We start from the raw sequence: 12,601 nt of genomic DNA on the forward strand, positions 1-12,601 counted from the left end.
TAAAGGGTCTGGCCAGACTACAATTTTGAAAATTGTTTTATAAAAGATGTGAATTTTATAATGTTGAGACAAATTTGTTATGAATGATTATGCTGATATTGATATGATCAATGGATCGGGCTCACGAGCTGGTCATTGACTGAGTAAAGGAAAAATCTCTATACTCCCTATTTTGAGGTGAATTGTCATTCAAATATTGACTAGCTTCACCCGAGAGTGACATAGCCTTAGAGCTATGGATGTTCCTCTCAACTAGACTCCCTGTGCGCACATAGTTCTAAGAAACTGATGTTGCTTTTAAATCTTTGTTTAGAAGTTACTGTGTTTTGTTGTTTTGGATTGTTACTTCTCATTCAGTTTAATTTGATCCTCTATTGTTTCCAAATTTTAGTTTGATTACAGATCGGAATCGGTTGGGAACGATGGGTCAGCGGTGTTGATTAGAGTGCCAAGGATGTCATATTGAGCTAAGCATGTGGGGATTTTATTGTTTTGTATTAGGTTTTTGGATAAATGTATATTAGACTTGGTTGTGTTGGTTATATTGAATTTAAAGTGATCTGTATATTTACCTTGTGTTTTGGTTAGGTGATTAATTTGAGAATTAGCTGAGTTAGTTACGTTAAAGAGCTGGTGAGCCCCTTTGCTCAAGTTTTGGAAGTGTGATTTAAGTTTCTTGGGGAAATGAACCATGTGATGACCCTGTTTACTCAGTCAACGGTAAGTCGGGTTATTACATAAATACCCATTTACTACACTATATTCGAGGTATATGTTGCTCAAGAGTTCAAGCATTTGCTCTCAAAAATTTATTGATCCACAAGCAATATTTATCGAGAACAAACTACATTAATACTCTTCAATCAAATTTCCACTGATGAACACATTTACTTTATTTCTGTAAGACAAATCATTGACTAATTCTAACTTAGTCAGTTTTGGCTAGATAGCATGGACAAATCCCCCAAACCAACATAGTCTTCTTTTAAGACAAATCATTGACTAATTCTAACTTAGTCCTTAATTAATTGTGTCTAATTCACAACATGAACAGAGGGGGAAATGTAGTGGACATACTATACCCATATCTTCTCCATGGAAAGGGCAGAGAGGATTGCACACACTCAAATAATCTCTCAAAAAGATGGACCCTACAAAGAAAAAAGTGAGTGGTATAATTCTCGCATAGAAAAATACGTACACGGTACAAAAAACAAACCACATTAAAAATGTAACTGAGCAATAGATAACTAAGGTAGAAAAAGGGTAAAGGGGACGAGAACTATCAATAGCTAAAAAACACGGATACAATGTCTTCAATTATTTCTATCTATGGTCAGGTTCTCAGAGAGTTGCAACTATCTTCTATCAATAGTTAGTTTTTATTTCCTCCACCCACGTCATCTTGAGTCTACCTAAATTTTGATTTGTATAATCAAAAAATGATCCAACTCAAAATTAATGGGAAAAGTATCCAATCATTTTTAGTTTTTTTCCCAATTTCGTCAAAATTTTCAATTTTATAATCCACAATATTTCTTGTCTTTTTTGGATTAATATTTGTTTGTTTAAATTTAAAAAGCACTGTATTAATTTTGTTAAGTTCATTATATATATGGAAAACAAATAATATACGTTACATCAATACTAAGAATTTAGAAAAAAGTTGGATTAAAAGGTAATTGAAAATGACTTGAGTCAAAACTTTCTCGACCGATCTTTATTATATGGCATCTCATATCGATTAATTAAAGATGGTGTACACACTTTGTTAGTCATTAGAGTGCTTCTTCCCACTGGTTTCAATATGGTATCTCTTTGCCTTATTAAGTGTGTGAACTTTATATAACGAAATTTACCGTCTCCTAGGCTTATTTCCCTCCACTCTATTTCTCTCTCATGAAGGTAATAAATTTTCCTTGTCATAAGTTTCTATAAGTGGCATCATGTGTTAACACATGCTTGTTCAAACCTCTACTAAATGGTCAACTAATAGTTTCTGTCAAATAGTATTATTTTGCAAACGTTTGGGTCATATAAAGTAGCTTTTGTAAAAAAAAAAAAAAAAAAAAAAGCCAAAACCTAGTATAGCTTAGGAAATTTCTTGTTATTTATTTTTCATTGAAGTTTTCATGTTTTGTTAAAAATTAACAAAAAAGAAGTTTTCGAGTGTGAGCCACTGAATTTCGAGCAAGCTTTGATTAGTGACCTAGAACAAGCGCTCGTGATGACTTTGATATCTAGTTGCTGATATTATACAAGCATGCATGAACACACAAACACACACATACTGCTCACTATATACTTGGAAATTTTTTTAGTTTAAATTATTTAATAAAAAGAGCTTTAAAATTTAGGTGATTTATAGTCATTATAAATAAAAAACTGTATGTATTGTAGCCAACTCAAAACAAATTCGGTCACCGAAAAAGTATAATGACCTACTACCTCTAAAATAACATTTGACGAAACTAATTGACCTTTGACCCTTAACCCAACCTAGCTTGATTTAACTCATCTTCTCATTCTCTCCTGTTTAACCCGACTTTAACCTTGAAGCTTCAAAAATGCCTTCTTTGAAGCTTTAATAATGACGTCAAACCAATTAATCTCTGTTCTCATTATCTCCCTCATTGCTTTTTTTTTTTCACAATCGAAACATTAGTTAAGTTAATCAAGTTTCTAATTTTTAAGTGTTGAAGTAAGTGTCAATTCTCCTAGTGTTGGAGATGACTTTGATAATCTCATTGCATACTACACGGCTTACACACTAGCTAGAGAATGATGTTGGGAGTGCGATGGGGTATGAGGTGTTGAGATTTAGATCACTCCATAAGGAGATGTTTTGGAGTGGTTTGGACAAGGGAAGGGATGCCTTGAACAAGGCAAGAAAGTGATCAAAGAAGATCTTTGTTCATGCCAAGGTAAGTGAAGAAGGGTGTCTTGAACGAGGCACAACGCACAAAGGAAGATAGTAAAAGGCTGGAACAGGCGCTCGTTTGAGTGGCCTCTTTGCTTATTCGAGCAGCCTTGTTAGAGGGCATCAGCGTGTTTTCTGTTTTGGGCCTTCCTTGCGGAGCAAGAAGCCTAGTTGACTAGTTGTATTAGGGTTATTCTAATAGGTTGTAAGCTATATAAAGAGGCTTAAAACAACATTAGAATGATGATGAGGGAGGCTAATACGTAGAGGCAACTAATTAAGTTAATTCTAAAAGAGTTTCTTCTTCTTTGTATTAGTGTTTTAAGGGTGATCTCCATTATTAGAGATGTGATCTTAATCTTGAGAGTTAGTTCTCAAGCGTGTGAGGTTCATTAGATTTTGTTAAAGCAAGTACCAATAATTTTAATGATGACGTTAACTTTAAACATATAATCGAACATGCTTTGTCTTGTACTTTAGAGAGGGTCGATAAAGATGTGTCGAATATGGGTGATTTAAGGTTTGGAACGATTGATAGGAGTTGCTTGATCAAAGCAACAAATAAAGAAGCAGACTGTGAGTGGCTCGACCAACCGCTCGATCGAGTAAAGTCTTGCTCGACCGGTCGAGCGGTGTTGGCTCGGTCGAGCAAGGTGTCCAGAACAAGTCAGTAGCTTCACTGGAAGCTCGCTCGACCGAGCGAGGTAGTGGCTTGGTCGAGCAGAAGTCCAGCAGACTACATTGGATTCTGTTTTTGGTCAGAATTTGTAGTGACTATGCAATAATGTGGTGCATTACTCTATTGTTTATTGTAATGTTTATTGTCTTGGTTAATTAGGATGTTAATTGGGATGTTACATGTGAGTTTATGGTGATTTATGAGGGAATACTAAGAGTGATGAATATCTTGCCTATAAATAGGATTCATCACTCATAGTAACATTCACCACAAAACACACATATCGTTGAGAGGGCTATTGCATTGTTAGAAACTTGAGAGTGTTCTTACTTTGCTTTAGTATTTGTGGTCTTGAGAGATAGTTCTCAAAATAAGGGAGGTTTATTATATTTGTAATTGTTGAATTCATTATAATAAACTATATTTGAGGGGGAGGTATTCAAGATACCTCATAAACACTTGTGTTCATCTTTTGCATTATATTTTTCATTTGTTTTTCATTGTTGAACCTCTTTGAGGCTTTCGTTTTCAGATTTATTTTGATTTATATGATCTTTATATTAGAAAAGAAAATTGTATATGTGTGATATGTTGCCATGTAAACAAATTTCAACCAATAAATTTTCTAAGTGTGACATTTGACATTTTACAACTCTTTTAATAATATTTATGATTTACAATATAATTCATGTATATAATAGCAAAATAATTATAGTGTAATAATCAATATATTAGCAAATATACTTAAAGTCAAATTATCGAAACAATAGCGGAATAAGTATATAAAATATGTGAAAATTTTTAATTTATTAAGTTTTTACATTAAAGAAAATCTAAACCACACACCTCAAATTTCATTTTTATTAATTTAACCACTAAACTATATTTTATAATATTTAATATGTTGATGATTATAAACATGGAGTAATATTAAAATTATAATATGTTGGTGATTCTAATTTCTAACCTTCTTGTCTTAGTAAACTGCTTGTCTTTAGCTTTTGTTAAATTGCCATACGTGTTCATTTGATTCTTAGGTGGCGTTCTTTTATTAATACAAGTTATTATTTACCCACAGCCTATTACTTCTAATTAAATAATTTCTCTATCCTTTTAAATTAGTATATTTAACTCAAAAAACTCTCATATTTTTGATCAAATGGTGTTATCTCAGAGTAACTGAGAAAGTAGTAGTTAGTAGATACTAAGCACTATCTCATCTAACAACCTACATTAAAATTGTATTACTAAGAGTACAAGACAAAGTAAAATTTTGGTAAGATTTTTTATACAACAATAATGGCCCTAGTTGACATATACAATTCTCTCACGACTTTACAAAATATATAGATTTTATATTATAAGAAAATGAACAATAAGAAAGGTAACTATGCAATTAAACTCATTATTACAATAGGTGATATGAACCAATCTCTTGATTAGTGGGCTCATTGGTTGATTTTTAACTTTTAATTAATCAAATAATAAATAATTATTTAGCAAATAATTAGCAGAAAAGTTAATGGTTAACAGAAAATAATAATAATAATAATAAATGTTACTTTGTGGTCAAGTAATACCAACCTCGTTTGGATCGACAATACTACTCATGGGTTAACCAACACAAATCTTTTAATAAACTTTATCCTCACTCATGCATATCGTGAGAACTTTTTAAAGAGCACCAAGACTATTTCATATTTACTATGCACACCTAATTGCAATTTTTTTAACACATAAGCTTTTTTTTAAAAAAAAATAACATATTGTTGCATTGATATAAATATATTGTACCATAAAACCTTTTAATCTCTTTCCATTTGATCTCAATTCAAGATATTACAGGTCAAACAAGTTAACAGAACTAATCAACATATAATCAACCATTTAATTTTTTAATAAACCAGATAAAATTTAAACTCACAAATTAAAAAATAGTTAATGACTAAAGCTTTATTTGGACTTTTTGTAAGACTAATATTATGAGTTTGAGCCTAGCAAAGTGCATTTTCTTGTCCAAAATTAACTTTTATATTTGACTTGTCAAATAGGGTTTTCCAAATAATGATAAATCAATCTTTCTCCATCCATAACTACCATATTATATATACATACACCCACCAAATAAATCATAAGCTTAATTTAATCAAGAGGCCAAAAACTTTCTTTGCATATGGAATTCCATTTCATTCTTGAGTGTTTAAGAAAACTAGTCATTACCCTTGTCTTCATCTTCATAACTTTCTTGCTCCTAAAGAGAATATTTCGGCGAGACGACCGCCTGCCCGCCACCACCTTTCAAGCGACCGCCCGGTGCAATAGGGAAGCTCCGCCGTCTTGCATGGTTTGCCTTGATGGGTTGACAAAAGGAGAAAAGATCAGGATACTACCTAAATGCAAGCATTGGTATCATGTTGAATGTATAGATGCATGGTTTGAGTCACATTCTACGTGCCCTATTTGTAGAGATCACGTTATTTCTTCTCTTAATCAACAAAATAGGATTAAAAATAGAAATATTGTTTTTTCTTTTATTTTATTTGTTGAAAATTTTTCTAATAAATTGGGGTATCCTCTTGATTTTGGAATCAGCTTAAGCTCATGTGTATAAATTACAATGCAATGAGGAATCAAGCAAATTAAACATGGTCGATTTTGAAGTTATTTCGTAATTTATATTTTTTCATTCTATTATACTTGTTATATTTTACTTGTTGATTTGATTATTTATATCTTGTGTTATGCATAACTAAACTTATAAATTTTTGATGTTATGACAATACACGATTAGACGATCCAAACATAATATTAATTGACTATATTTTTTCGTACACATTTGCAGCAATACATAAAATAAAATTAAATAATAAATATTGCTAAAAATACTTATGTGGCAAGTATTTTAGAATCATGAAATAAGTAGTATCACTCAATGGGTGCAAGTAGATCAAAGTATGAAAATTAATTTTTTTTATGGCAATTAAACTTTTAATGTCCGTTTCTTAAAATTTGTCTCATTTATCTAAAAACTTCTCATAAAAAATTACTCCATTAAAAGGGTAAAAAACCCAAAGAGAGGGAATATTATATAATGAATGCAACTTGCAACTTGCAACTTATTAGTATGTGGTTGCAGACATTCAAGATGTTTATATCTACTAAGAACATACCACCTCTTATTCTCCCTTACTTATTTTATTTACTTTTTATTACTATTTACCAATCATTTTTAATTTGTATTTTATTCGTAATCTATAAGTTAACATATAATCAAACAGGATCTTATTTCATTCGTCTAAATACAAAAATTATTAATATTAATTTTTCATAATTTTAATTTATATACAATTAAAAATATTAAAGGATAAAATATTGCAACGAAAAATATAAAAAAGATAAATAGCATAAGTAGGAATAAGAGGGAGTGTTGATTAGAGACTATCAAGATGTTTATATCTACTTAGAACATATTAAGAGTAACACAACTAGAGAGTAATGTCTTTGTCATAATTAATTTGGAACACTTGTCATTTGAATCATCCGTCTTGTTTATTTACACCTTTAAATCTAATAATTAGACTACTTTATTTTTTACAATTATATATATACTTACTTTGTTTCGTTTTAGTCGCTACATTTGCACGGGCACGGGTATTAAGAAAAGTGATTGACCTACACTGTAGCTGATTGTTTACTTTATAGAGTATATTATTTTATTATTGTTAATTGAAAAAGAAAAAGAAAAAATAGGTTGTTAGATTACTTTATAGAGTATAGTATAGTATTTTATTATAGAGTATAGAGTATAGAGTAGGATAAAAATAGGGTAGGTAGAACTTTAAATGATTGTTTTATTACTAAAAACGGAAATGTAGCAAGTAATATGAAATTGCCAAAAATAAAAAGTGTAACGCGGTATTATGGAACGGAGGATATTCTCAATACATTATATTAAATAATTATGATATATAGCAAACTCACTAGAGCAATAATACTACTTAGTCAACCCAAATTAATACCATTGCTTCTTTAAGATTTAGATTAGGTAAAATTTTTAAAGATATGATCACTTTTTTCTAGACTTCTAGTTTACCATATTGGGATTTTTTGACTTGTATTACAAATAAAGCCTCTTTTTCATCCTCTTTTTGTCATGAGTCATGATATAGACATTAATATAAGGAAGTATATGTAATTAGTGGTGAATGTTAAACGTATTTGTCAAATGTTTCTAGAATGTTGATAGATTTGAGTTAATTGATTATGCGTCTTTTTCAATGCTAGTCTTAAAAATGAGTATTAAAAGGACATATGCCACATTGAAATGTTGATTAAAAAGTTGTTTATCAAAAATAATTATTTAGGTTTTTTAAACGGTTTATTAGATAATTTTAATTTATTTTAATTTGAATTTAATATTAGTATTTGGTAAATTATTTGATTGAAATAACTTATAACATTGAATAAATTAGTTTTAAACAAGTTAATTATTACGGTGTGCTGAAGTGTTCAAAATCATTTTGTCAACCCGGTTGATAAAATTAATTCGTAAAATTAATTATTATAATTAGCTATTAGCTATCAAGCATTCAGATAGAGTTCTCGCCGTTATCAAAGACTTCCCCCAAAGTCGATCCTTCCAAGGTCTACTGTCTCTCTCTTGGTCTCTCATTAGATTTTGCTATGCATTGATTTAGGGTTTTGACATTGATTTTTAAGTAATACCCATTTTTCAATGTGCTTGTGTTTCATTAGTTTTATTGGGATTGATTCAGAAGTGTGATTTTGTTGTTTGTGTCAGTGCTTGAATCAGTTTTTGATTTGGGTTTGTGTATAGTTATCCGATTTGATGAATGCTTTGGATGAAAGCTTCACAGGGTTTGTGAGTGAACAGGTTTTTTCATTTTAGGGTGCGAAGTTGTTTAGGGGAAAACAGGATTAAAAGAATACTGTTGATAATGCAAAGTGAGATTTTTCTACTTTGTTATCCTTATGCAATGGAAGTTTGCAATTTCGAAGAAATTTTTGCTTTTAAATTGGTTGCTTCTGCAAATTTTAACTTTGTATAGCTTCTTAATGCAATGCTAGGAGCTGTACACATTCTTGAGGGTTCCCTTAACTTACAGTGGGGCAAAGATTTTTGAGTTCTTGGTTAAATTTTTTAACTAGTTCCCAAACTTGGATTTTAATATCCAGAGATGCTACATTGTTTTGCATTTTTATGGGATAAGCTGGTCTTATGTGTTCTCTATACAGTGAATCAATTTTTCAATGAGATAGTTAGGTTATATTGTCATAATAGACTTGAATACAACTGTAGTGTTGGTAAATGATGATCTGGATTTCCATCTTGTCTAGTTTGGTTTTAAAAGTTGACTGGAATCTGGTTTATTTAGTTTAAAATCAATATCGGATGATTTTTGTTTCTCATAATGTGCCAAATTCTCATAATGTGATCGGGTTTAGTGAATCAATATAGTTTCTAATAGGATTTGGCTGATTTCAATTTTGTTCATTATTCTGGATCCGAGTTTTATGTTTCTGACATATGTTGACTCTTCTAGTCATGAGTCATAACCTTATGTTGTTTGCTATTGCAAAATTTTGATTGTTTGTCACTATCAATGTTAGAATATATAACATATCTTAGGGCCTCAACCATTAGCTTAAGCTTTTGGTTGAGTTGGTTCCTTGACATGGTATCAGAAGCCAAAGTGAGATGTCACGGGTTAGAATCTCAACCACCCGTCATTTAAAGTGGAATATTCAGCGCCTATGCGCATCCACACTTCTAGCCCAATGGGGTCTCGTGTGAGGGGGCGTGTTAGAGTATATAACATATCCTGGGGCTTCAACCATCAGCTTAAGCTTTTGGTTGAGTTGGTTCCTTGACATGGTATCAGAAGCCAATGTGACAAAAGGTCACGGGTTCAAATCTCAACCACCTCTCATTCAAAGTGGAATGTTGAGCACCATGTATGAGGAGAACATGTGTTGCATCCACACTTCTAGCCCAAAGGGCTCTCGTGTGAGGGGGCGTGTTAGAATATATAACATATCTTGGGGCCTCAACCATTAGCTTAACCTTTTGATTGAGTTGGTTCCTTGACATGGTTTTAGAGCCAACGTGAGAGGTCACGAGTTCGAATCTCAACCACCCCTCATTTAAAGTGAAATATTCAGCGCCTATGCGCATCCACACTTCTAGCCTAATGGGGTCTAGTGTGAGGGGGCGTGTTAGAGTATATAACATATCCTGAGGCTTCAGCCATTAGCTTAAGCTTTTGGTTGAATTGGTTCCTTGACAATCAAGATTGAAGTGCATTATACCCTACAAGATTGTCTAACGGAACAAGTTGAGTCTGGTGATTATCGTGTAGAAATCTCTTGTATCATATAATTGTTTAGGAAGCTTTTCCCCTTTTTGTGTACTATCTTTTCTTAAGAACCTCTATACTCTTAGAAATGATATGCTGATAGTTCCCTGAAGATTTTCCTAGATTGTTTATAGGAAATCTGCTGATATCTATAGCTTTGTCTCTATTATGTCTTTCATCCCCCTTGGACTAGATAGTTGGTTCTTCATACACCATTGACTAGAGAGGCTCCAGCACTCCTGTGTAGTCTTGTACTCAATCCTTTTATGTTAAGCTCCATTTAACTCATAATATTCTCATATCTTTGTGTTAAATAAATGAGCGGGACAAAGGAGAATAAAAAATAGTCTACACAATATGGGAGAAAGCATTGGGAGAACTGTTGTCCCTTGTACATCTATTAGGAAACCGATCAAGAATTGTACTCCGTCATTACAAACTTATAAATAAGAACAAGATTTTCCTCTTAGGGAGGCCAATCTCATCTAGAGATCAGGTTTACTACTATCGTCGAAATTGAACAAACAGATTCTGAAAATTGGGCTAAGGTTGAGGATGAGGAAGCTTGTACAAGGGAGAGGAGTAAGAGAGAGTTATTAGGAAACCCAGATTTAGATTCTAATTGTTGGATTTGACCGTTTAAAGCAACAATTTACTCTTTAGTTCCAAAAAATAGTTTTAGTCTTTTCATAAATTTTCTTTTGCCTTCCTCGAGAACAATAAAAAATTAATCTTTCTTATTGTTTTTCTCTATTGTAAAATTTAAAATAAATATTTTTATTTTTAATCTTATAAAAAGATTTTTTTTATATTTAATATTTGTAAATCTAAAATAAGTTATTTTAAAAAGTATATACTAAAAATATTAGGTCTAAGTTATTTTAGAGAAATAATGAAATAAAATATTATAGAGAAGTTTTTAAGTTTTATATTTCAGATAAAAACCTGTGTTTTAGCGCGCCGTGAGACACTGAGGGGCGACCACTTAAATGACTTCTTGAGTATAAGAGGCTCTTCAAAGGTGCACATTTTGCACCTAGCATGCCTCATGTATGCCATTTGGATTTTTGATAAGTAACATGTCTTTGGCTAATATTACTCAAATAACCCTCAATTCTTAGTGTATTGAATTGGAAAGCAAAATATACTCCCTTTCTTTCCCTAAAGAAAAAATATGGAGTTGCTGGATCATTCTGATTTAGATTTTTAAGTGTTTAAGTATGTCACACAATATTTCAAGCATCAAGAACCACTGTACTTTTTCTTACCTTTTTCTTTGTTTTAATTTTTTTTGTTAACTCAAGACTATGCTATCGAGTTATTATAATATGAATTTAGTATTGTTATGTTATAAATTTGATTTTGAAGCTATTTAGCGAAATTTTGTGCCTCAGAAAAAGACCTGTTTGTGCTTTGGTAAAAAAGATCTTTTGCGCCTTAGTGCACCTCGCGCCTCTTAAAACTAAGGTCGACACGAGTGCATCGAGATTTTTGAAGTGTTCGGGTAACATAGGGTTTGAGAGATGAATATTTGAGGTTGATAGGAAGATGACGATTGACAAGCTACAAATGAAAGCATTTTTTGGGTGAGTGAGTTTAGGGGCTTTTTTTGTTTTGATGATGTGTTGATATATTCTGAAGAATTTGCTAAGGTATACATTCAATCGTGTTCGTTTCTAAAAAGTTACTAAATAAACTTAAATCAAAATATACAAATCATAAAATAAAACATATGTTTGGATCCTACAAACTTTTATCCAAATAATCGGTTTAGAAACTTGATATCCATTTCGAATTTTTAAAACCATATGAAATATTTGATATTTCGGGTTATCTTCAAGTCTTAATCCCCAATTGCCTCCTTGGACCTAGATTAGAGGGCTTTGTGAGAACTGTAAAAGAAAAAGTGGAAAATGAAAAATTCAATAAACAGTTGAGCACTATATTACTTAGACTTGAGGGTTTTTGTCCCACTCGAGTAAGTTTTCGATATTTTATGGAAAAAATCTTATGATTTTGATTAAATTTGAAGTGCTAAAGAGTCATACCAAATTACCAATGCTCAGAGTGTCGAGCATTCGACAAAGGTACTTGAGTGAGCAAAGAGTTTGAGTCTCATAGGTGAACCAAACATACCCTAATGGAACCAATAGCACCAATCGCCTTAAGTTTTGGGAGAGGGTGGTATTTTGGTTGAGACTTTCATTTTTATGACTTTCTTCCAAGTTCTTAATATGAAAAACTAGAAATATGAGTTTTTTATCTTCAAAGTCTCATCTTAAAAGTCCCATATAAAAATCTCACAATTCATATTCCCTTGTGTCAAACACCCCATGAATCCTTTTGTCCTTTTTCTGCAATTGATTATTAGGTTAAATAAGATCATCAAAAATCTGGAAAAAATTTTGTGGTAGATTTAAGTTGAGCTTTTTGGTCCTTTGTTAATTACACAATGCCTTCATCTTTGTCTCTTCTCCGGCATTAGCCATATGGATTGTGGACTGTTTAATGAAGGGAAGCACGTGCATTCTACATAAGCTTGGATCCCTTTAGTACTATGTATATTTAATGTTACTTTGAGAGGGAGTAAGAATTGAAAATTTTGGAAAATCAAAAGGAGTTTAG

The sequence above is a fragment of the Amaranthus tricolor genome, chromosome 4 (genome assembly GCF_026212465.1).
Source record: "Amaranthus tricolor cultivar Red isolate AtriRed21 chromosome 4, ASM2621246v1, whole genome shotgun sequence".
Lineage (NCBI taxonomy): Eukaryota > Viridiplantae > Streptophyta > Magnoliopsida > Caryophyllales > Amaranthaceae > Amaranthus > Amaranthus tricolor.